General features: G+C 46.3%; 1 protein-coding gene across 1 annotated transcript in view; it reads right to left on the reverse strand.

Moving 5' to 3' along the window:
* The window catches only part of LOC122925784 (collagen alpha-1(VII) chain-like), a 556,601-nt gene that overhangs the window by 127,451 nt on the left and 407,314 nt on the right, over positions 1-21,836 (reverse strand).

Here is a 21,836-nt window from a genome sequence, read left to right on the forward strand (position 1 = left end):
AGAGAAAATTAAAAGGAGGGAAACTTACAATTGACCCCCTTAAATACTCTTTCTCATAATTGGATTCACCTGTGTATGTAGGTCGGGGTCACTGAGCTTACCAAGCCAATTTGAGTTCCAATAATTAGTTGTAAAGGTTTTGGAATCAATAAAATGACAACAGTGCCCAAATTTATGCACCTGCCTAATTTTGTTTAAACAATTATAGCACACTTTCTGTAAATCCAATAAACTTAATTTCACTTCTCAAATATCACTGTGTGTGTCTGCTATATGATATATTTAACTGACATTTTTTAACATAACAACCAACGATTTATACACGAAATTCATGACGATTAACAAGGTTGCCCAAACTTTTGCATCCCACTGTATATTATAGTGCATTTGTATTGTGCAGCAGTTGTGTGCGGTTCTGCTGCCATATTGCAGCTAGATAGAGAGACAAACGCTATAGGAATAACTAATTGCAACTGGGTGATATACCTGTTGCCTTCCCCCCAAAAAAACTGATTGAGGGGTGTGATGTACCTATAATATACCTTCTAACATAGAAACGATATTATAGTGCATTTGTATTGTGCAGCAGTTGTGTGCGGTTCTGCTGAGATACCGCAGCTAGATAGAGGGAGAAACGCTATTGGAACAACTGATGTGATATACCTGTTGCCCCCAAAAAACTGATTAAGGGGTGCAATATACCTGCTTCCACAAAATACTGATTAATGGGTGTTATACATCGGCTTCCCCAAAATACTGATTGAGACCTGCGATACACCAGCTTCCATCAAATATTGATTAAGGGGTTTGATATACTGGCTTCTAGCAAATACTCATTAAGGGGTTCTATATACCTGTTCCCACAAAATACTGATAGAGGGGATAGATATACCGGCTTCCACCAAATATTGATTGAGGCCTGCAATACACCAGCTTCCTCCAAATATTGATTAAGGGGTTTGATATACCAACTTCCAGCAAATACTCAATAAGGGGTTCTATATACCTGTTTCCACAAAATACTGATAGAGGGGATTGATATACTGGCTTCCACCAAATATTGATTGAGGCCTGCGATACGCCGGCTTCCACCAAATATTGATTAAGGGTTTTAATATACCTGCTTCCAGCAAGGAAGAGGAGGTAGCAACCCAGTGGTCTGATGACAGTACCCAGATCAGCCCAAGGACGGAGGTCCCCGATGTTGCTGCCTACTCCGAGATCTCTACTGTCAGTGGTGGTGGTGACAATGATGACGTGTTGATGGATGTCACATGGGTGTCCACAAAAGAGGAAGAGGAGGGAAGTAGAGAGGGAGAGACAGAGCAGCAGATAGGGGGTAGAAGGAGGAGAAGCAGGCAGAACTCGCAGTGCACAGGAGGGAAAAAGCAGACTGCAAATGTATCTGGAGAGAGCCATTCACCATGCACGGTCACATCTGATGCTCCCAAGACGCCGGCACATGGCTCCGCAGTGTGGGCTTTTTTTTACGTGTCAGTTGCTGATAAAAGTGTTGCCATCTGCAGCCTGTGCTGTCAACGCATAAGTCGCGGTAAGCCCAACACTCACCTATGGACGACCACCTTAAGAAGGCACCTGGCTTCCCATCACTGAGCCCAGTGTGAGCAACACCATCAGATCCCACAAAGCCACACTCCCAGCGCTCCACGTCCTGCCTCTTCTCCTTCTCCTCTATTCCCATTTGTCCTCCACTCCACCTCCCACCGTGCCATTGTCGCGTTCATCTGGCAAAAGGCAGTCTTCCATGGCCCAAATGTTTAAACGTAAAAAGTTGATGATGCCGGTTAACCCTCTTGCCCAACGGCTGACCACTGGCTTGTCAGAACTGCTAGCTTGCCAACTACTGCCATACTGCCATATAAACTGGTAGACTCAGAGGCCTTTAGAAAATGTGTGGCCATTGGCACACCGCAATGGAAGGTCCCCGGAAGGATTTTTTTCTCCAGAAGGGCATTCCAGAACTATATGGCCACATTCAGAGGCAAGTGGATGTATCTCTGGCACACAGTGTCGGTGCCAAGATACATCTGACCACAGACACGTGATCTAGCAAACAGGGGCAGAAAAGGTACATAACTTTTTACGGCTGTCAAGCGTGCAACCCGTGGCACCAATGTGGATTTGGTCTTACCGCCACGGATTGCATGCAGACCTGCCTCTTCTTCTCCTCCTCCTACTCCATCCTCCGTCTCCTCCTTGGCTGGCTTCTCCTTTTCCACTTCTACCTCCTCTTCCGCTGCACCCCCTCCCCCCCCAAGCACCACAGAACCTATTCGACGTGCCACTTGGTAAAGTGGTGTTTGACAACGGTGCCAATCTGCTGAGCATGCTGAAACAGGACAAAATTACACACTTGCCAAGCATGGCACGCGTACGGAACTTAGTCGTGCAGCGATTCGTTGCCAAATACCCCAGGGTCCAGGACATCTTGTGGCAGGCCAGAAGATCTTACATGGCCATGGCTTGCCTTGCTGACATTCAGCGACGTCTGATTTGTGACAGCCCGACATGCTGGAACTCCACCTTTGTATATTCTTGATAGGCTGCTCCAGCAAAAAACGTGCCGTTAACGACTACCTGTATGAATTCTGCAACAGGACAGGTTCTGGGGAGCTTAGCTTCTTTTCACCGCGACAGTGGCTGCTCATGCGCGACGCATGCAGACTTGTACGCCCATTTGATGAGATCACCAAACTGGTCAGTCGCAGCCAGGGCGCCATCAGTGACATCGTGCCTTACAACTTTTTTCTGAAGCGTGCATTGCGTCGTGTCATTGATCAAGCCATCGCGGTGCAGGAGCTGGAAGTTGAGGAAGTCTCATTCTCCTGGGCGATGAGCAGGAGCCAGGCCGCTCCACCGCTTCCAATTTAGTGCAAATGGGGGCCTTCATACTCCAGTCTTTGAAGAGGGACCCCCATATAAAAAGCATAAAGGGCAAGGACCAGTACTGGGTGGACACGTACTTAGACCCCCAACACAAAATGGCGGACATTTTACCAGCATCACAGAGGGCTGTCAGAATGCAGCATCTCCAGGCCTTGCTGTGAAAGATGCTGCATTCTGCTGTTGCGGCCGCTGGCAGAGGAATTTCCACCCACAGAGAAACTGTTGCGGGTACCAATCCTACCATGCATGCAAGAAGAGAACGGTTTGAAAATGTGTTGGTCACTTTGGATATGAGATCATTCTTACAACCAACCCATTGACAGCTCCAGATCAAGCCTCAGGGAACGCCTAGATCGGCAGGGTTAACGGCCTATGTGGACACTCTGAGAAGCGAGGAACCCCTGGACTACTGGCTGTGCAGGCCTGACCTGTGGCCAGAGCTGGCACAATTTGCCATTGAACTCTTATCTTGCGCCTTGTCGAGTATCCTGTCCGAAAGGATGTTCAGCGCAGCAGAGGGGATTGTGACCGATAAGCGCACTCGCCTAGCTCACGACAGTGTGAACTACTTCACATTTCTAAAAATGAATGAGGCATGGATCTCGGAGGAATTCAACACCTGTGACAGCCACGTTTAATTGAATTTCATCATGCCAGCCCACACAAGTCCGCCACCACTCAGATCAAAGAATGGTCCCTGTCTTATGTAAATACAACGGCATAAAGGACCTTTTCTGTCCAGTGAATGCCTAGTGTTTGGGGCCTTTACTCCACTGGCCGGCAGTAAAATTGGTGTCCAGTGACCGTCTAATATACCTCCAGCCACATAATCACTTGATCTTTTCTGTACGGTGAATGACTAATTGTTGGGGCCTAGGAGGAATTCAACACCTGTGACGACCACGTGTTATCGAATTTCACCTATTATCATTTGGGGTATATTCAAGAGGGGGGATTTCATTAGCCATGTTTTTAATCCAATTTTATATTTTTAGTTCTTTTAAACATATGTATTTGACATGCATTTGTACTGGCCTACAGTAAAATTGTTATTCAACGACCGTCTAATATACCTCCAGCCACATAATCACTTTCTATAGGGGGAATGCATAATTTTTGGGGCCTGCAATCTAACTGGCCAACAGTAAAATTGTTATATGGTGACCGCCTAATGTACCGGTACCTCCAGCCATATATTCATTTGATGTTTTCTGTCCAGTGAATGCCTAATGTTTGGGGCCACTTGTTCTTTTCTGTACGGTGAATGCCTAATGTTTGGGCCCTGCACTCCACTGGACAGAAAATGAAAAACAAAAAAATTAGTGGCAATTCTGGAGGAGCTGCTCAGCCCATGACACTGTAGCGTGTCTTTAGTTAGGGGAGCAGCCCGACCGCATGTGGACCGCAGTAATCGACTAACCCCAGCAAAATATGCATACAATGGAGGATATCGACGCGGTCCACATGCACCACAAGAGCAAACTACACAGAATGTAGCAATCATAGAGAACACACAGAGAGAATGCCCCAAACAGATATAACACTGACTATGCTGGCAAGACATAAGTAAAGGTATTAAAAGCTGAGACTTTTGCCAATATGTTCCAGTCATGGAGATATCGGAGCCCACATGCACCACGTCACGGTTTCTCAGCATGGCAAGAGGTCCTAACCACTGCTCTGACTATGGTGTGAACACGGTCTGGGGATGATATAATTCAGCTCACAGCCAAGCTCCCCACAATTGCCCAGCATAAATGCTGTGGTTGTACAATGTGGATGAAGCCAGGCCGTGAGCCACACCCACACCAGACCATGTGAGGGAGGTTACCAGGTGCAAAAAAGTGCTAGAGTGCCAAATAAAGGCAAACACACTCAAATCTAACAAGACAGAAAATGAAAAACAAAAAAATTAGTGGCAATTCTGGAGGAGCTGCTCAGCCCATGACACTGTAGCGTGTCTTTAGTTAGGGGAGCAGCCCGACCGCATGTGGACCGCAGTAATCGACTAACCCCAGCAAAATATGCATACAATGGAGGATATCGACGCGGTCCACATGCACCACAAGAGCAAACTACACAGAATGTAGCAATCATAGAGAACACACAGAGAGAATGCCCCAAACAGATATAACACTGACTATGCTGGCAAGACATAAGTAAAGGTATTAAAAGCTGAGACTTTTGCCAATATGTTCCAGTCATGGAGATATCGGAGCCCACATGCACCACGTCACGGTTTCTCAGCATGGCAAGAGGTCCTAACCACTGCTCTGACTATGGTGTGAACACGGTCTGGGGATGATATAATTCAGCTCACAGCCAAGCTCCCCACAATTGCCCAGCATAAATGCTGTGGTTGTACAATGTGGATGAAGCCAGGCCGTGAGCCACACCCACACCAGACCATGTGAGGGAGGTTACCAGGTGCAAAAAAGTGCTAGAGTGCCAAATAAAGGCAAACACACTCAAATCTAACAAGACAGAAAATGAAAAACAAAAAAATTAGTGGCAATTCTGGAGGAGCTGCTCAGCCCATGACACTGTAGCGTGTCTTTAGTTAGGGGAGCAGCCCGACCGCATGTGGACCGCAGTAATCGACTAACCCCAGCAAAATATGCATACAATGGAGGATATCGACGCGGTCCACATGCACCACAAGAGCAAACTACACAGAATGTAGCAATCATAGAGAACACACAGAGAGAATGCACCAAACAGATATAACACTGACTATGCTGGCAAGACATAAGTAAAGGTATTAAAAGCTGAGACTTTTGCCAATATGTTCCAGTCATGGAGATATCGGAGCCCACATGCACCACGTCACGGTTTCTCAGCATGGCAAGAGGTCCTAACCATGCTGAGAAACCGTGACGTGGTGCATGTGGGCTCCGATATCTCCATGACTGGAACATATTGGCAAAAGTCTCAGCTTTTAATACCTTTACTTATGTCTTGCCAGCATAGTCAGTGTTATATCTGTTTGGTGCATTCTCTCTGTGTGTTCTCTATGATTGCTACATTCTGTGTAGTTTGCTCTTGTGGTGCATGTGGATTGCGTCGATATCCTCCATTGTATGCATATTTTACTGGGGTTAGTCGATTACTGCGGTCCACATGCGGTCGGGCTGCTCCCCTAACTAAAGACACGCTACAGTGTCATGGGCTGAGCAGCTCCTCCAGAATTGCCACTAATTTTTTTGTTTTTCATTTTCTGTCTTGTTAGATTTGAGTGTGTTTGCCTTTATTTGGCACTCTAGCACTTTTTTGCACCTGGTAACCTCCCTCACATGGTCTGGTGTGGGTGTGGCTCACGGCCTGGCTTCATCCACATTGTACAACCACAGCATTTATGCTGGGCAATTGTGGGGAGCTTGGCTGTGAGCTGAATTATATCATCCCCAGACCGTGTTCACACCATAGTCAGAGCAGTGGTTAGGACCTCTTGCCATGCTGAGAAACCGTGACGTGGTGCATGTGGGCTCCGATATCTCCATGACTGGAACATATTGGCAAAAGTCTCAGCTTTTAATACCTTTACTTATGTCTTGCCAGCATAGTCAGTGTTATATCTGTTTGGTGCATTCTCTCTGTGTGTTCCCTGCACTCCACTGGCCTGCAGTAAAATTGTTATCCAATGACTGTTTAATATACCTTCAGCCACATAATCACTTGATCTTTTCTGTCTGTTGAATGCCTAATGTATGGGGCCTGTACTCCACTGGCCTGCAGTAAAATTGATATTCAATGACCGTCTAATATACCTCCAGCCACATAATCACTTGATCTTTTCTGTCAGGTGAATGCCTAATGTTTGGGGCCATTACAATGACTGTCTAATATACATCCAGCCACATAATCACTTGATCTTTTCTGTCCGGTGAATGCCTAATGTTTGGGGCCTGTACTTCAGTGGCCTGCAGTAAAATTGATATCCAATGACCGTCTAATTAGGGGCTTTATCATCATCGGGAGAAAAGGATGGCAGCTTGCCCGTGAGGCAGCAGCGGAACCAGCAAGTCGCTAGCGTGGCTGCAGGGTGGCAGCAGTGGGAGCTTGTAGCTAAACGTGCCCGGGGTAGACTACCCGCTTCACAGTAGTGGTGCACAGGTTAACAGAAGCAGTGGCGGTAGCAGTCAGTCAGTGCTGAGTGTTGGGGGTAAAATCATCTACTCGGCGGTGTGGCAGTTTTTTGTTAAGCCGCCAAAGGAGATGAACCTGGCCATATGTAGAATCTGTGGGCAGAAGTTGCGTCAACATATGCAGCATCACCATAAAGTAGCCTGGGAGAACCGTGGTTCCGATGTGATGGTCGCAGCAACCGCTGCATCACCCAGTGGCACGCACCCGGTTTCAGGCAGTCAAGGCTCTACAACCTCAGCTGAAGGGAGCTGTCTGTCCTTCCCATCATCTGCTGGTCCTGATGCTCCTGCTCCTCCTCCTCCTACTTCTCGTCAGTCATTCCGTCAGCAGTCGATCACTGAAGCAATTGCCATCTTTCTTTGCAAAAAAGGCAGTACCAGCCCTGTACACACATGTAAAACAGAAGGTGGGCCAGTCCTTGAGCCTGTCGGTGTCTGCCAAAGTGCACGGCAGCGCCGACGTGTGGAGCTGTAACTACGGTCAGGGACAATACATGTCCTTTACAGCCCACTGTGTGAATGTGGTTCCTGCACAGCCACACCAGCAACTTGGCCAGGTGACGCCGTTTCCGCCTCCATGTTGTCATGCCGTTGGTCCTGCGACAATGTCCGCCTTTGCCTCCTCATCCTGCACCGTGTCCTCAGCCTCCACTTCAGGGACAATTCACAGTGCCCCTCCAGCATACTACATGTGCAGGGCACGGCGGTGTCACACTGTTCTGCATCTTGTTTGCCTGGGTGAACGGAGTCACACAGGGGAGGAACTTCTCTGTTTCTTTCATCAAGGAATCGAATCCTGGCTTTCTCTGCGACAACTCAAAATCTGAACCATGGTGGCCGACAACGGGAAGAACATGATGTCGGCGCTGCATCAAGGAGGGCTGAGCCATAAGCCCTGCATGGCACACATGTTCAATCTGGTTATCAGGCGGTTCCTGAAGTCTTCTCCCCCATCTGCAAGACATCCTAAAAATGGCCAGGAAACTTTCCATGCACTTCAGTCACTCGTACACCGCAAAGCACACCCTCCTTGAGCTGCAGTAGCAGAACGGCATCCCCCAACATAGGCTCATATGCAACATTTCCACCCATTGGAATTCCACCCTCCATATGTTGGACCGACTATACGAACAGAGAAAGGCCATAAACAATTTCTTGATGATCCAAGAGGACAGGGGTAGTAATGGACGGACATCGGCCTGGACGATTCGCAAATGCGAACACGATCAAATGTTCGCGAACTGCATGTTCGTGGTGTGCCCCATTCACTTTAATGGCAGGCAAACCTGAAAAACCATCAGGTCATTATTGCAGCCATCAAATACTTACAAAAAGTGCACAAATCGTCCAACAACATGGACAGTGGCATACCAGAGGGGGGTCAATGGCAAAAATTCCCACAAAAAATATGAATTTTAAGCAGGGGCCATTTTTTTGAGTCTTAAAGGGAAACTGTCAAAAATGTGGCCTGCTGGAGCCTAGAAAGAGTTTATTTTAGGCCCCACGGGACAGGCCCCAAATATTAGGCATTCAGCGGACAGAAAACATCAAGTGATTATGTGGCTGGAGGTATAGTAGACGGTCATTGGATATCAATTTTACTGCAGGCCAGTACAAATAAATGTCAAATACATATGTTTAAAATAACTAAAAATATAAAATTTTATTTAAAACATGGCTAACGAAATCCCCCCTCTTGAATAAACCCCAAATGATAATAGGTGAAATTCGATAACATGTGATCGTCACAGTTCCTGAATTCCTCCGAGGCCCCAACAATTAGGCATTCACCGTACAGAAAAGATCAAGTGATTATGTGGCTGGAGGTATTTTAGACAGTTAATGGATATCAATTTTTCTGCAGGCCAGTGGACTACAGGCCCCAAAAATTATTCATTCACCGTACAAACAAGAACAATTGATAATGTGTCTGGAGGTACATTAGGCTGTCACCGTATTTTACTGTTGGCCAGTTCGATTACAGACCCCAAAAAAACGGAATTAGACTTACCGGTAATTCAGTTTCCATGAATCCACCATGACGACACACATGAGAGATTGACCCCTGATCTCTGTAAGGGCAGGAACAGAGACATTTTAAATTGACCCCTCCCACCACCATACACCAGTGAATTCCAGATTACAGTGCTCCGACCCACTATAAGTGTAACATGATTTTTTATTTTTTTTGTATATTCTCATACCTATATATATAATTTTTATTTATTTATTTTTTTGGTATTGCCTCATACCTCTATATATATAAATATTATATATATATAAATATTTTTTTTTTGGGGTGGGTTAGTGTGCCATCATGGTGGATTCATGGTCACTGAATTACCGGTCTAATTCCGGTTTTCCATTTAACCACCATGACGGCACACATGAGAGACTTACCAGATTACTAACATTAAGAAGGGGGCTATGGCTTGTAAAACTTTACGCCTGAATGAAAGATCCGAGGATCTGGATAAGTCCAATCTAAAGTGTCTTACAAAAGTATTCATACTAGACCAGGTGGCGGCTCTGCATATTTGTTCCAGAGAAGCCCCTGCTCTTTCTGCATATGATGAAGAAATTGCCCTGGTAGATTGGGCTTTAATTCCTACGGGGCAACTAATACCCTAAATTTTGTAACAATCTGAAATTGTCAGTTTGATCCATCTAGCGATGGTTGCTTTTGATACTGCTTTGCCTTTATTTTTCCCTTGAAACTGGACAAGTAAATTATCCACTTGGCGTAAATCCTTGGTGTTCTCTAGGTATTAGAGGACAGTTCTTCTGACGTCTAGGGAGTGGAATTTCTCCTCCCCAGGATTTTTGGGGTTTGTACAGAAGGACGGTAATGCTATTTCTTGGTCTCTATGGAAATCGGTTACTACTTTGGGTAAAAACCCTGGATCTAGTCTGAGGGTTATCCTGTCTTTTTGTATAGTAAGGTATGGTTCCCGAATTGAAAGGGCCTGGATTTCGCTTAATCTCTTGGCTGATGATATCAGGAAAGCTGTTTTCTGTGAAAGGTTCTTTAAAGAGCTGTCCTCTAATGGTTAAAATGGAGCCCCTGTAAGTCCTTTAAGAACCGTATTTAAGTCCCAGGAAGGCATCCGGGGTCTGATTGAAGGTCTTAGTCTAGATGCAGATCTAATAAATCTCCTGATCCATCTATGACTGGCCAGTTCAATGTCAAAGAAGGCACTTAGGGCTGAAATCTGAACCTTCAGGGTAGATGGTCTGAGGTCCAGCTCTAGAGCCATTTGAAGAAAGTCTAGGATCTTCTGGATATTGGGCTCTGAATGGTTAGGTGTGTCCACTCCACTCCAGGTACAGAATTTTTTCCATATTTTGAGGTAAATAGAAGAGGTTACTTTCTTTCTACTTGCCATGGAAGTAGATATTACCTTCTCAGAAAGGCCTTTGCGTCCTAGGATGTCGGATTCAGGATCCACGCTGTTAGCTCGAAGAGCTTCGGATGTGGATGTGAGATCGGGCCCTGGACTGAGTGGAAGAATTAATGGTTCCTGTGGAAATAGTTTCATTAGTATGGAGAACCAACTTCTCTTGGGCCAGAACGGGGTTATTAAGATTAGTTTTGCCGACTCTTGCATGACTTTCTGTAGAACCCTGGGTATTAGCTGGAATGGGGGAAAAGCATAAACGAGGTCCCAATTCCAGTTTTGGGAAAACACATCTATTGCCCACGGATTATCCCTTGGGTTCAGGGAGCAAAAAATGGGACTTTCGCGTTTAGTTTGGATGCAAATAGGTCTATAGATGGAAGACCCCACTTTTCTACCAACAGGTTGAATATCTCGATGTTTAAGGACCATTCTCCCTGATCTATGGCGGTCCTGCTCAGGAAATCTGCTATTCAATTCTATTCAATACTCTTTTTAGGTGAATGGCAGAGACAGATTTTACTTTCTTCTCTGCCCAGGAGAATATTTTTGCAGATCGATTCTGTAGTTTTACTGATCTTGTACCACCCTGATGTTTTTAGGTAGGATGATGTGTCACATTGTCTGAAAAGATCTTTATGTGATTGTTTTCTATTTCTGCCGAGGCTGCCTTCAGGGTCTCCCATACTGCTCTTAGTTCCCGATAGTTTGAGGATCGCATTGCTATTTCCGTAGTCCAGATTCCCTGATAGAAGTTTGTGTTGACCTTTGCTCCCCATTCCATGCCGCTTGCGTCGTTGTGGATAATAATTGCTTGTATTTTCTGCGATTCTACAACTTTCCTTAGATTTTTTTAATCCAACCACCAGAGTGTGGAGCTTTTTACATGACCTGGGATCCGAATCTTTTGGTCTAGTGATGTTTGGTGCTTGTCCCACCTCTTCAGAAGCCAAGCCTGGAGGGTTATGTAGTGGATCTGACACCATGGAACTGCAACAATACATGCTGTCATCTGCCCTTAGAGACTCATTGTCTCCCTGATGGAATAAAGTCTGCTTATTAAAAAAAACTCTGAAAGTCTTTTGTATAGTTCCTATTCTTTCTACTGGAAGGAAGGAAGTTTATTTTGTGGAATCTAAAAGAACTCCCAGAAATTGTACCATTGTTTTTGGTGATAGACAAGACTTGTCTAAGTTTATTATCCATCCTAGATTTTTTAAAAGATCGCAAAACCTGTCTCGATCAATTTTTATCTGCTGTTCCGAGTCTAATATGAATAAGGAAGTCGTCTAAGTAGGGTACGATTGTAAGACCCTGAGTTTTCAAAAAGTTCTAAGATTAACTTGGTGAATACCCTGGGGGCACATGATATCCCAAAGGGGAGGGCGACAAATTGAAAATGGGCTAGGTTCCCTGAATTAACTTTAACTATGCCAGATGATGAGAGATTTTGAATCTTTCTGGAGGAGGGGGGGGGGGAGGGGGACTCTATCCTGTCCTTTATTATATTTAAAACCCAAGGATTTGAAGTTACGGATTTCCACTGAGGGTAGAAGTTCTTTAGTCTTCCCCCTATCCTGATGTCATTGTTTTTGTTTTGGGGATTAAGAAGATATCCTCTACCCCGTTCCCCTTTTTGCATAGCTCCAGCGGCCAGTTTTGCCTTTTCCCAGAAAGGATTTTCCTTGATTAAATTGGGGACGAAAGGGCAATTTCCTTTTTGTCGGCTTTTCTTTAGGGAAACCTTTTTTCTTATCGGTAGCCTTTTCTAAGATTGTGTCCAGGACGGGACCAAATACATACTCCCCAGAAAAGGCTATCGAGCATAACTTCATTTTGGATGCTATATCTCCCCTCGAGGATTTCATCCAAAGGGCTCTTCTGGCGGCATTGGATAAAGCCGCGGTTTTTAGCTGAAAACCGGATAGTTTCTGCTGAGGCATCTGCTAGGAAGTCTGTAGCTGATTTCAACAAGGGAATTAAATCTAATATCTGTTTCCGAGAAGTTTTATTAATTAGATGTTTCTCTAGTTCATTCAACCAGAGATACATCGACCTAGCCACTGAGGTTGCCGTCATATTCGTCTTAAGGCAATACATTGCCGCTTCCCAAGACTTCTCAAAAGGCTATCCGCTTTGATGTCAATTCTAGGTATTTCATCAAATACTTTAGATTCAGTGGGGTCGAATAATATCCTAATCTTAAATTCTTTAGAAATGCCAAATTTCTTTTCAGGGAATGCCCACTCATCCATAATCATTTCTTTAATGTTTTTGTTTATGGGAAACACTCTAAAGCGTTTAGTTTTCAATCCCCCAAACATTTTCCCCTGAACTGAGGGAGGTTTGTGGACATCTTCCACTCCCATAGTATCTCTAACCACCTTTAAAAGATGTGTGCACTCACAGGTTATAGCGTTGGAGCGTCATGCTCTTTTGGCTGCTGTAGCTCTGGGTCCGACATGTTGTGCCTGTGTCGGAGAGGTACGGAGCTTTAAGGCCACACCGTGAGATAGAGTCACTTCCGGGTATACTCTTTGACCCGGTAGTGACGTCAGACGCCCGCACACGTGCGATCTCCTGCATACCGGCCAGCTGATCTCACAAAGAGATAGGAGGCCCGTGGCAGCCGCAGGGCAGGCTCCTGATAAACAGGGAGAGTGACCCTGCCGTCTCCCTGTCAGCTTTGGCATGCGCCTCCGGAGAGCAGGGGATGTACCTGGAACGAGATCCTGCAGGGGAAGCGCCGAGCTCCCGATGTAGCTCCCAGGTACTGCAAAATAAAAAAGGGGTAGATATAACACTTTACCTCCCTGACTGGCAGAGAGGACTTTCTCCGTCCTGGCCACTGTAGGGGCAGGAACACACTGGTGTATGGTGGTGGGAGGGGTCAATTTAACCTTTCTCTGTTCCTGCCCCTACAGAGGTCAGGGGTCAATCTCTCATGTGTGCCATCATGGTGGTGAAATGGAAATTATGAATTCACCGTACATAAAAGATCAAGTGATTATGTGGCTGGAGGAATATTAGACGGTCAATGGATATCAATTTTACTACAGGCCAGTAGACTACAGGCCCCAAAAATTATTAATTAACCATACAGACAAGAACAATTGATAATGTGGCTGGAGGAACATTAGGCAGTCACCGTATAACAATTTTACTGTTGGCCAGTTAGATTACAGGCCCCAAAAATTATGCATTCACCGTACATAAAACATCAAGTGATTATGTGGCTGGAGGTATACTAGACGGTCACTGGATACCAATTTTACTGAAGGCCAGTACAAGTAGATGTAAAAATATGTTTAAAATAATAAAAAATATAAAATTGTATTAAAAACATGGCTAACGAAAAAAAAACACAAATGATAATAGTTGAAATTCGATAACACATGGTCATCACAGGTGTTGAATTCCTGCGAGGTCCCAAACATTAGGCATTCACCAGACAGAAAAGGACTCTTATGCCGCTATATTTACATAAGACAGGGACCGTTGTTTGTTTTGGGTGGTGGTGGATATGTGTGGGCTGGCATGAGGAAATTCAATTAAACGTGGTTGTCACAGGTGTTGAATTCCATGCCTCATTCATGGCAAATTGTGCCAGCTCTGGCCACAGGTCAAGCCTGCACACCCAGTAGTCAGGAACCTCCCAATATAGTCGGACACCTGTCACTCTAGGTGTACCCTGAGGCTGGATCCGGAAGACGGCTGTCAATGGGTTGGGTGCAAGAATGATCTCATATCCGAAGTGACCAACATATCTTCAAACCGCCCTCTTCATGCATGCGCTGTAGAATTGGTACTCGCAACAGTTTCTCTGTGCGTGGAAATTCCTCTGCCAGCGCCCGCAACAGCAGAATGCAGCATCTCTCCAAGCAAGGCCTGGAAATACTGCATTCTGACAGCCCTCTGTAATGCTGGTAACATGTCCGCCATTTTGTGTTTGTACCGGGGGTCTAAGTACGTTGCCACCCAGTACTAGTGCTTGCCCTTTATGCTTTTTATACAGGGGTCCCTCTTCAAACACTGGATCATGAGGCCCCCATCTGCACAAAATTGGAAGTGGTGGAGTGGCCTATCTCCTGCTAATCGACCAGGAGAATGTCGTCCTCGGTCTCCTCCCCCCATCCACGGACTACACCAGGGACCCCTAAAAAGTTTAAAGCCTGCTCTTCTTGCTTCTCCTCCTCCTCCTCCACCCAGGCACCATCCTCCTCTGACTCCTCTTCAGACTCCTGCTGACTTGTCTCAGATAGAGTAGCCCCCCTGGGAATTCATTCAGCATTGCGACTTCCTCATCTTCCTGCTCCTCGACGCAATGCACACTCCAGAAAGAAGGCGTAAGGTACGTTGTCACTGATGGCGCCCTGGCTGCAACTGACTAGTTTGGTGATCTCATCAAATGGCTGCAGAAGTCTGCATGCGCCGCGCATAAGCCGCCACTTACGCAGTGAAAAAAAATACAAGCTCCCCAGAACCTGTGCTGCCGCAGAGTTCGTACAGGTAGTTGTCAAAGGCACATTTTTGCAGGAGCAGTCTATTAAGCATATAGAAGGTGGAGTTTCAACGCATCGGGCAGTCACAAATCAGACCTCTGATGGGCAAATGGTGTTGCCGTTGAACATCAGCAAGGCGAGCCATGGCCGTGTAAGATCTTCTGGACCCCGGGATATTTAGCAACGAATTGCAACATGACTAAGTTCAGGACGTGTTCCATGCAGGACACGTGTCATTTTTCCCCGTTTTAGCGCGCTTAGCAGATTGGCAACATTGTCGCACACCACTTTAACTATCTGTCAAATTGAGCAGGGTTAGCCACTGATCGGCCTGAGACCGCAGAGCTGAAAGCAGTGCAGGACCGGTGTGGCTCTTGGCTTCCGGGCACAACAGCCGCAGCACAGCATGGCAACGTTCTGGGGAGCTTGGGGGGTTCAGCGGAAGAGGCGGTAGCAGTGAACAAGGAGGAGTCAGCCGAGGAGGAGACGGAGGATGGAGTAGGAGGAGAAGAAGAGGCAGGCCTGCATGCAATCCGTGGCGGTAACACCAAATCCACACAGGTGCCATTGGTTGCATGCTTGACAGCCGTCAGAAGGTTTTCACAGTGGGCAGTAAAAATGATGTACCTTCCCTGCCCGTTTTTGCTAAACCATGTGTCTGTGGTCAGATGTATCTTGGCACCGACACTGTGTGCCAGAGATAAATTCAATTGCCACTGAACATGGCCATATAGCTCTAGGATGCCCTTCTGGGAGAAATATTTCCTTCCAGGGACCTACATTTGCGGTGTGCCGATGGCCACAAATCTTTTAAAGGCCTCCGAGTCCACCAGTTTATATGGCAGTAGTTGGCGGGCTAGCAGTTCCGACAAGCCGGCAGTCAACCGTTGGGCAAGAGGGTTATCTGGTGTCATCAACTTTTACATTCGAACATTTGGGCCACAGAAGCCGGACTTTTTCCAGATGAACGCGACGACTTCACGGTGGAAGGTGGAGTGGAGGACAAATTGGAGGAGAGAGGAGAAAAGAAGGAGAAGAAGCAGGACATGGATCGCTGGGAGTGTGGCTTTGTGGGTGCTGACGGTGTTGCCCCCACTGGGCTCAGTGATATGAGGCCAGGTGCCTTCTTAATGCAGTCATCCCTAGGTGAGTTTTGGGCTTACTGCCACTTATGCGTTGGCAGCACAAGCTTCAGATGTCAACACTTTTGTCAGCACCTGAGACGTTAAAAAAAAAAACACACTGCAGAGCCATGTGCCGGCATCCTGGGAGTGCTAAAGGTGACCGTGCATGGTGGATGGCTCGATCCAGATACATTTGCAGTCTGCTTTTTGCCTCCTGTGCACTGCGAGTTCTGCCTGCTTCTCCTCCGTCTCTTCCCTATCTGCTGCTCCGTCTCTCACTCTGAACTCTCCTCCTCTTCCTCTTTTGTGGGCACCCACCTGACATCCATCGACACGTCATCATCGTCACCTTCACCACCACTGACATTAGAGATCTCGGAATAGGCAGCAACAGCGGGGACCACCCTCCTTGGGCAGATCTGGATGTGCCACACCAACACTTTGACAAAAGAGACCGGTTTATTCTGGCTACCTGCCTCAGCTACTATTCTAATGCTGCCACCCCCCTGATGCCAAGTGCTCCTTCTTTCACCCACCATCTTCAGCTGGTACTCGTATTGCCATTCACCTCCCAACTCTGTCACCGGGTCACTCTGTGGTCTTCTGATGCTGCTGCCACCTCCTCACTCTGTCACCGGGTCACTCTGTGGTCTCCTGATGCTGCTGCCACCTCCACACTATCTAACCTTGCCACTCTGTGGTGTCCTGATGCTGCTGCCACCTCCACACTATGTCACCTTGCCACTCTGTGGTGTCCTGATGCTGCTGCCACCTCCACACTATGTCACCTTGCTACTCTGTGGTCTCCCGATGCTGCTGCTACCACCTCCACACTGTCATTGTGCCACTCTGTGACCTCCTCCTGATGCCGCCACCACCACACTATCGTTGTGCCACTCTGTGGCCTCCTCCTGATGCAGTCGCCACCTTCAGACTCTGTCATTGGGCCACTCTGTGGTCTCCTCATGCTGCTTCCGCCTCACCACCATGTCATAGGGCCACTCTGTGGACTTCTCATGCTGTTCCCACCCTCCCAAATAATGACTGGGACACTATTTTGCCTTTCGGCCTGGCTGACATCATCATTTATTTGAGCCTTTTGATCTGTCAGAAGTAAAGAAAAATTATACGAACAGATCCTGTCTGTGTAGCAGCTGTAAGGCCTGTATGGTCCCATCAGAATTGGCTTGTGATTTGGTAGCCAAAAGAAGGAGTGGGTATAAAACGCAGAAGACATGCAAATGTTCCATTCACGTGTTATCTCTGTTTTGGATCTGCTCTTGTTTTTTTGGCATTAGCAAAACTGATGGATTACTGACCAAATGCTGACCGAGTGAAGGCGGATGCTCTACAGACAGGATCAGTTTTTTGGCAGTTATTGTTTTGATGGATCAGAGGAAGGGCAAAATAATCAGTGACATCAACATAAACTTACTGCTGACATCCTCTCTACTCTTTCGGGGGCTCTACTTGAATAAGCAGTTTAATAGAACAGGCTCTGTAGACATCTCTGTAAAATAGAAGTCTACAATAGATGTTGTTAAGGAAGGGTTGAGATGTATGCATATATATCCATGCATGCCTGCAAACACGTGCGGGCCTGTATGGTATATATGCATACATTAACCACCGCATCATGGGATGATGTGCGCAGATGTGCCCAACATCTGCGCACGTCTGCCCATGGTGATCCCCAGGGGCTCATAGTGGCCCCTGTGGGATATATGTGCTGTGCCCCCTTATAATGTAGGGGCTTGTGCCTCCTTATAATGTAGGGGCTTGTGCCTCCTTATAATGTAGGGGCTCGTGCCCCCTTATATTATCATGTGTGCCCCCTTTTAGATATATATCCCCATGTTCCTAATATTAATGTATACATGTGTATGGATGTGCCCCAAGCATCCATACGCATGTATATTATATATATTCCCCTCCTCCTACACCTGAAACCAGGTGCATCGGTGTGAATGTGCCCCAAGCATTCGCAGCGATGCAATCTGGCTAATTGCATCAGAATGACCAGACAAGGGTCCGGTCATCCTGATGGATACAAAGAGCTCAGATTCAACAGAATCTGAGCCCTTTGTTGTAATTATCTTCAGCGCCGCTGGAGATAATTACGCATGATAGAAGAAGGGGAGAAGCCTCCCCTCCTCCTATTATGCGCATTCCGACAGTGCGATTACTATCGCACTGTCCGGAATGCTAGGTGCTGCAGGCGGGAGATCTAAGGCGTCTCCCGCCTGTCTGCAGTGTGTCCCGATGTGCTGGCCGGCGCAGTGACGTCATATCACTGCGCCGGCCCACGGCGGGAGTGCGGGACGCCGGGGATAAATATCCGGTGGCCGCGGCACTCAGAAGGTTAGGGTCTGGGCCCCCACATGGAGGAGAGCGCGTCCTGCGCTCAGAGCAGAGCGCCCGACCGGACCCCCAACTGCTAGGAGAGCGCATCCTGTGCTCAGGACGAGACCCCTAAGAGAGCGCGATCGGCGCCCAAGGCTGGACCCCCCCACTGACCTGGAGACTGGAGAGCGCACCCTGCGCTCAGGCCGTGACCGGACCCCCCCCCTCCTGAAGGACCCGGACCGGCCCCTCTGAAGAAGAGGGCGCTCAGGAGCGACCCCCCTGGCTGGACAGTATCACCCCCTTATTCCAGTCCCTACTATAACCCCTGATCCCCTATCCCACCAACGATTCCTCTCCCTACTGAACCCTGATAACCCCTATACCCCTGGTATCCTAATCCCCTGGATACACCTCTGATAATAAACCAATAACCCCTGGTTTCCCTGCTGTGTCCCTGATCCCTGAACCCTTGATATCCCTGACCCCCTACCATTTAACCCCCCTGGTTAACCCCTGCATCCCCTGGTTCTGTAGAACACGCCTCTGCTCTGCAAACAACCCTTTTTAACCCTGTATTCCATGGCCTGCAGGTATTAACCCCTGCAGAGCCATTGTTGTGTTTAACCCTCTTGTAACCCCGTAGGGACAGTGAGTAGACAGACGGGTGGGTTATTGTTAATATTACTTGTATGTGTGAATTGTCTAGTTAGTTTATGGGTGGAATTGGGAACGTGTAGTGTAGTTTAGGATTGTATATTTAGTGCTGTATTGTTAGTATATTGCGTGCGTAGTGTAAGTAATAAATACCGTTATGTTTGTACCCTTTTGTGTAGTGTGTACTTGTTAGCGGTAGTGAGTAAGGCACATGCAGTTAGCATAGTGATTAGTGTAAAGCATAGCGAAAGTATTGTGTTATTATTATATAAAGGCATAAATAGGCGGAGTCTTCACTAGACGGCTCCTCCTATTTAGGAATATTAATTATCGATATTCGCATAATATTGGTGATTAATACTCCCCCTTTACAGATGTCTATGTAAAGGAGTGTGCTTCTTCTTGGCGCTAACATTGACCTGTAAGGCTGAGTTCATAGTTGGGTTATTTGGTCAGTTTTGGCCACGTGACTGCCCAAATACAGTACAGACCAAAAGTTTGGACACACCTTCTCATTCAAAGAGTTTTCTTTATTTTCATGACTATGAAAATTGTAGATTCACACTGAAGGCATCAAAACTATGAATTAACACATGTGGAATTATATACATAGCAAAAAAGTGTGAAACAACTGAAAATATGTCATATTCTAGGTTCTTCAAAGTAGCCACCTTTTGCTTTGATTACTGCTTTGCACACTCTTGGCATTCTCTTGATGAGCTTCAAGAGGTAGTCACCTGAAATGGTTTTCACTTCACAGGTGTGCCCTGTCAGGTTTAATAAGTGGGATTTCAGCCTTATAAATGGGGTTAGGACCATCAGTTGCGTTGTGGAGAAGTCAGGTGGATACACAGCTGATAGTTCTACTGAATAGACTGTTCGAATTTGTATTATGGCAAGAAAAAAGCAGCTAAGTAAAGAAAAACGAGTGGCCATCATTACTTTAAGAAATGAAGGTCAGTCAGTCCAAAAAATTGGGAAAACTTTAAAAGTGTCCCCAAGTGCAGTCACAAAAACCATCAAGCACTACAAAGAAACTGGCTCACATGCGGACCTCCCCAGGAAAGGAAGACCAAGAGTCACCTCTTCTGCAGAGGATAAGTTCATCCGAGTCCCCAGCCTCAGAAATCGCAGGTTAACAGCAGCTCAGATTAGAGACCAGGTCAATGCAACACAGAGTTCTAGCAGCAGACACATCTCTAGAACAACTGTTAAGAGGAGACTGTGTGAATAAGGCCTTCATGGTAGAATATCTGCTAGGAAACCACTGCTAAGGACAGGCAACAAGCAGAAGAGACTTGTTTGGGCTAAAGAACACAAGGAATGGACATTAGACCAGTGGAAATCTGTGCTTTGGTCTGATGAGTCCAAATTTGAGATCTTTGGTTCCAACCACCGTGTCTTTGTGCGATGCAGAAAAGGTGAACAGATGGACTCTACATGCCTGGTTCCCACCGTGAAGCATGGGGGAGGAGGTGTGATGGCGTGGGGGTGCTTTGCTGGTGACACTATTGGGGATTTATTCAAAATTGAAGGCATACTGAACCAGCATGGCTACCACAGCATCTTGCAGCGGCATGCTATTCCATCCGGTTTGCGTTTAGTTGGACCATCATTTATTTTTCAACAGGACAATGACCCCAAACACACCTCCAGGCTGTGTAAGGGCTATTTGACCATGAAGGAGAGTGATGGGGTGCTGCGCCAGATGACCTGGCCTCCACAGTCACCGGACCTGAGCCCAATCGAGATGGTTTGGGGTGAGCTGGACCACAGAGTGAAGGCAAAAGGGCCAACAAGGGCTAAGCATCTCTGGGAACCCCTTCAAGACTGTTGGAAGACCATTTCAGGTGACTACCTCTTGAAGCTCATCAAGAGAATGCCAAGAGTGTGCAAAGCAGTAATCAAAGCATAAGGTGGCTACTTTGAAGAACCTAGAATATGACATATTTTCAGTTGTTTCACACTTTTTTACTATGTATATAATTCCACATGTGTTAATTCATAGTTTTGATGCCTTCAGTGTGAATCTGCTATTTTCATAGTCATGAAAATAAAGAAAACTCTTTGAATGAGAAGGTGTGTCCAAACTTTTGGTCTGTACTGTAAGAGAAGTGTGCAGTGATTCTAAGAGCGACGCCTGTCATCTGCATGTCATACTGACTGACAGTATTATTTCACTACCACGGCAGACTCCTTGTGCGTGTTACTGCAAGGCACAGTGTTCTATGCCACTATATAGGCTCTCTACAGCCAGGAAATAGCAGGTTTTTTTTACATGATTCGCCGCAAATAAATTTGGATCGACCCAATATTTTTTTTCAATTAGGCGAACCGGCCAAATCGAATTTTTGAAAAATTTGCTAATTTCTAATATTCATATATGTGAAAGCATATGGAAGATGCATTTGATAAATTCCTTGTCACCTTCCAGGTAGGTTATTATAGTTACTGTATATTGTAGTATATGTGCATTAGTTTAGTCTGTTTTAGTAGAATGTTTCTTGAATGTAGTTTTATTTTTTAGGTACAAGAAAAAAAGTAAAGAAATAGGCATTGAAACATTCGGGCAATATGAAAACCACCTACATGACATAGATCTAAATTATTTTTACTTGATGATGAGCATGTGTTTATAGTACATACTGTATATGCCATGCTTTTGAAACTTTCCCCCTTCTCTCACTTTTCAGAAGTGATGAGAAAAGGGGGCATGGCAAAGGAGGGTGGGGTCAGGGCAGCAGGCCCAGCACCTTTATC

Source organism: Bufo gargarizans, chromosome 2 (genome assembly GCF_014858855.1).
Source record: "Bufo gargarizans isolate SCDJY-AF-19 chromosome 2, ASM1485885v1, whole genome shotgun sequence".
Classification (NCBI taxonomy): Eukaryota; Metazoa; Chordata; class Amphibia; order Anura; family Bufonidae; genus Bufo; species Bufo gargarizans.